This window comes from Nematolebias whitei, chromosome 1, assembly GCF_014905685.2.
Source record: "Nematolebias whitei isolate Nwh7 chromosome 1, NemWhi1, whole genome shotgun sequence".
Taxonomy (NCBI): Eukaryota; Metazoa; Chordata; class Actinopteri; order Cyprinodontiformes; family Rivulidae; genus Nematolebias; species Nematolebias whitei.
This window is the reverse complement of record NC_056498.1, coordinates 41,113,097-41,118,330: the sequence shown is the minus strand read 5'-3', so window position 1 is coordinate 41,118,330 and position 5,234 is coordinate 41,113,097. Positions and strand designations below refer to the sequence as shown.

Genomic DNA, 5,234 nt, shown 5'->3' with positions numbered 1-5,234 from the left:
AAAAAAAAAAAAAAAAAAAAAAAACTGTAGTATGCTTTTTTATAACTGTTTATTGTTGTTGCTGTTGTCCTTTGTTGTCATCTTTCTTTGTTGAAATCAGGTCTCTTGTAAATGAGTCCTGGAGGCTCAATGGGATTTACCTGTAGAAATAAAGGTTGATTGATAAAGAGAAACTGGATGGCTTCTTATCTTCTGCTGACTCCAAGCAAATATGACAAGGCCTGCAACACATGACAGATTACATAACCTCCACAGCACCATCAGCTGTACAAACAACCTGCTAGATCACCTCAGCACCTTCTACACCTGCTTTTAGATCTGCTACAACAGAGAGGGCAAGCACACATACAGCTTGACCACCCAACCCCCCACTTGTATTAAGAAAGTACATACAGGTTACAGGGCACTTACAGGGTACCTAAATGGTAGTTATGGGAGTACAAGTTAATTACAATCTACTTATAGGGTGTACCTTTTCTGTATTTACAAAGTATTTACTGGGTACTTACAAGGTACTTACTGGGGTACATACAAGATAATTACAGAGTAAGCTCAAGGTACATATGTGGGCATTTACCAGTGTAATTTCAGGGTACTTAAGGGGAACTTCCAAGGAACCTACAGCAAACAGGTTGTATTATGAAGTACCTTCTCTGTTCTTGTTCAGCAAAAGCCCTGGTTACTAAATTAACAATAAATGTTGGATAAAAAGTGCAAGACATGTAAAATGACAAATAGAAAAATTGTACACATACCATTCTATTTTATCTTCTCGAAAGTTGACTGGCAAAAATATGGAAGCATCACTTTTTAAAGAAAGACTGGTGGGACTGGTTGACTGATGCTCACTCTTCTGTGGGCTACAAGAGGAGATTATTTTATTTACTGATATCAACTCTGGTAAATGAACACACATTTAGGACAAAACTCAATGCCAGTAAATAGAAAAGCATTCAACCAAAACAGGAAATATATATTTTTCTTCTTCTTCTTTCGGCTTTTCCCTCTTCATGGATCTCCACAGCGAATCATCCTCCTCCATCTCACTCTGTCTGCAACTTCTGTCCTCACTCCAACTACCTCCATGTCCTCTCTAACTGCATCCATATATCTCCTCTTTGTCTTTTTCCTGGGAGTTGCATTTCTAACATCCTTCTACCAATATACCCACTGTCCCTCCTCCTCCCTCTCATTCACACACATGTACTCTGTCTTACTACGGCTGACTTTCGTTCCTCTTCCTTCAAGTCTATATCTCCACCTCTCCAAGTTCTCTTCCACCTGTTCCCTGTCCTCACCACAGATCACAATATCATCTGCAAGCATCATAGTCCACGGGGATTCCTGCCTGACCTCATCTGTTAGTCGGTCCATCGCCAGAGCAAACAAGAAGGGGCTCAGAGCCGATCCTTGATGCACTCCCACCGCCACCTTGAAGCTATCTGTCACTCCTACAGCCCATCTCACCACTGTCCTGCTGTCCTCATCCATGTCCTGCTGTCCTCATACATGTACTGCTGTCCTCATACATGTCCTGAACCAGTTTAACTTATTTCTCTGCCACTCCAGATTTCCTCATGTAACACCACACCTCCTCCCTCGGCACTCTGTCAGATGTTTTTTCTAAATCCACAAAGACACAATGGAGTTCTTTAATTCCTCTGTAGTTGCTACAACTCTGTACATCACCATTGTTCTTAAAAATGGCCACCAGCACACTTCTTCTCCATTCCTCAGGCATTTTCTCACCCTCAAATATGCCTTTTAGTAAATGAGTCAAAAACCTCACTGCCATCTCTCCAAGACATTTCCAAACCTCCACTGGTCATCAGGTCCTACTGCCTTCCTCTTCTTCATTCTTTTCAGAGCTTTCCGGACTTCACCCTCACTAATCTTTCCCACTTCCTGGTCCACAGTTTCTTTGACCTCTACTCTTCTTTCTCTTTCATTCTCTCCATTCATTAGCTCCTCAAAGTTCTCCTTCCATCTTCCTGTCACACTCTTCTTATCTCCTTATCTTCCTGTCTCCTCTCTTCAGTCCTCTCTCTGTCATATTTCTTCTTGGCTAACCTCTTTCTTTGAACAGCTTCATGCACTTCACTATTCCACCACCAGGTTTCATTATCATCCATGCTCTGTCCAGATGACACACCAAGTACCTTCCTACCTGTCTCTCTAATTGGGGACTGCTTGAAGGTAGCCACCATCCACCTGCAAAGGGCCTTGCTCTTCTATCAACTTTAATGCGGCCCTAACAGCAATGTGTATCCCCACAAATCTTATACCAAAATGACCGTCTCGGCACTGTGATGTCTGCTATTACTTTTTGGAGCCATTTTGGTTCAAGATGGCTGCCACAGCTACCTCAGAAAACTCTAAATTGACTATAACTCAGTCATTCTTTGAGATATTGAGCTGAAATTTGGTACGGTCGTAGCTGAGAGCGAGTAGTTTTACATTCCTGATGCAAATTAAAAATCCAAGATGGCCACCTTAGCTAAAAAGGAAAACAAAATATGATAACTCAGCAATTTTAAAAGATAATGAGCTGAAATTTGGTGTGGGTGTACTTGACAGTGATGCACAACACATTCTGAATTCAAATCAGATGTAACCTGGTGTGTGTGTGTGTGCGTGTGTGTGCGTGTGTGTGTGCGTGTGTGTGCGTGCGAAGTATCACAGGTTGTTGCGTTCTCTGTTCATCATGTTTTACCTGACTGATGGTTCTGATGAGCTGTCAGGCGATGTGTTGGAAGTTGGAGATCTCTTCCTCTTCTTCGTATCAGACATGATTGCTGCTGGTCAAAAACAACAAACAGATCACTTTATTATTCTAATTTTACACCAACCGATTTTAAGTGCAGGTTCAAACAGAGACACGTACTGATGAACGTCTTTTACAGAGTCTGTACATAGTATACTTTCATACTAGTATTACAGTACTAGTATGACTACAGTAAATAGTAACATAATGCAAAAGTGATGCTAATGCATCTGCAGTGAAGATTATTTATTAAGTGTAACGACGGATCCAGGCGAGGCAGGAGATCCAGACGTGGTGTAGAAAACAACAATATTCCACTGATAATGATCTGGAACGGAGGGAATAAAAAGGCTGGAGGCTGATGAGGGAAGTGGATGCAGCTGTGGCAGGTGTAGGTGGGCGTGGCGGGCTGACTGGAAAAACACTGACTGAAGGAGAAGGGCCGGCTGGCACAAAAGACACAGAGACAACTTTAATGAGGACAGAAGTAACAGAACAAAACACAGAAAATAAAATATAAACTACTGAAAACGGATCAAAGATCTCAGATCCTGGCGTTGCTAATTTTGTTGTGCAATCTGTCGTCGATCAGATAATTGTTGAACTGTCCTGATGCACGTTCTGTAATCCTAAATAAATCTAACAAGGTTGAGTCAGGACCTCTGAACGGGTTCGGACTTGTTTTTTGTTGACCACAAAGAAGAACCCGTCCGGATGTCCTGACTCAAACTGGTGAATTATGTTTTGACTGATTGCTAAAGAAAAACTGCCAGTTCTTCCACTTCCTCATAAAATCTCAACTTCCTGGGTTTTTTTCAGAGAACCGTAACTGAAACGTTTCAACACTTTCACTTCACAGGCCTCATATTTACAGGTCCTTCTCAAAAAATTAGCATATTGTGATAAAGGTCATTATTTTCCATAATGTAATGATAAAAATGAAACTTTCATATATTTCAGATTCATTGCACACCAACTGAAATATTTCAGGTCTTTAATTGTTTTAATCCTGATGATTATGGCATACAGCTCATGAAAACCCAAAATGCCTGTCCCAAAAAATTAGCATATCATGAAAAGGTTCTCTAAACAAGCTATTAACCTAACCATCTGAATCAACGACGTAACTCTAAACACCTGCAAAAGATTCCTGAGGCTTTTAAAAACTCCCAGCCTTGTTCATTACTCAAAACCGCAATCATGGGTAAGACTGCCGACCTGACTGCTGTCCAGAAGGCCATCATTGACACCCTCAAGCAAGAGGGTAAGACACAGAAAGAAATTGCTGAAGGAATAGGCTGTTCCCAGAGTGCTGTATCAAGGCACCTCAGTGGGAAGTCTGTGGGAAGGGAAAAGTGTGGCAGAAAACGCTGCACAACGACAAGAGGTGACCGGACCCTGAGGAGGATTGTGGAGAAGGGCCGATTCCAGACCTTGGGGGACCTGCGGAAGCAGTGGACTGAGTCTGGAGTAGAAATATCCAGAGCCACCGTGCACAGGCGTGTGCAGGAAATGGGCTACAGGTGCCACATTCCCCAGGTCAAGCCACTTTTGAACAAGAGACTGCATCAGAAGCGCCTGACCTGGGCTACAGAGAAGCAGCACTGCACTGTTGCTCAGTGGTCCAAAGTACTTTTTTTGGATGAAAGCAAATTTTGCATGTCATTCGGAAATCAAGGTGCCAGAGTCTGGAGGAAGACTGGGGAGAAGGAAATGCCAAAATGCCAGAAGTCCAGTGTGAAGCACCCACAGTCAGTGATGGTCTGGGGTGCCATGTCAGCTGCTGGTGTTGGTCCACTGTGTTTTATCAAGGGCAGGGTCAATGCAGCTAGCTATCAGGAGATTTTGGAGCACTTCATGCTTCCATCTGCTGAAAAGCTTTATGGAGATGAAGATTTCATTTTTCAGCACGACCTGGCACCTGCTCACAGTGCCAAAACCACTGGTAAATGGTTTACTGACCATGGTATTACTGTGCTCAATTGGCCTGCCAACTCTCCTGACCTGAACCCCATAGAGAACCTGTGGGATATTGTGAAGAGAAAGTTGAGAGATACAAGACCCAACACTCTGGATGAGCTTAAGGCCGCTATCGAAGCATCCTGGGCCTCCATAACACCTCAGCAGTGCCACAGGCTGATTGCCTCCATGCCACGCCGCATTGAAGCAGTCATTCATGCAAAAGGATTCCCGACCAAGTATTGAGTGCATAACTGAACATGATTATTTGAAGGTTGGAGTTTTTTGTATTAAAAACACTTGTCTTTCATTGGTGGGATGAAATATGCTAATTTTTTGGGACAGGCATTTTGGGTTTTCATGAGCTGTATGCCATAATCATCAGTATTAAAACAATTAAAGACCTGAAATATTTCAGTTGGTGTGCAATGAATCTGAAATATATGAAAGTTTCATTTTTATCATTACATTATGGAAAATAATGACCTTTATCACAATATGCTAATTTTTT

General features: G+C 42.3%; 1 protein-coding gene across 1 annotated transcript in view; it reads left to right on the top strand.

The window, feature by feature from the left end:
* The window catches only part of LOC119414133 (serine/threonine-protein kinase DCLK2), a 28,541-nt gene that overhangs the window by 13,126 nt on the left and 10,181 nt on the right, over positions 1-5,234 (top strand). The window lies entirely within an intron of this gene.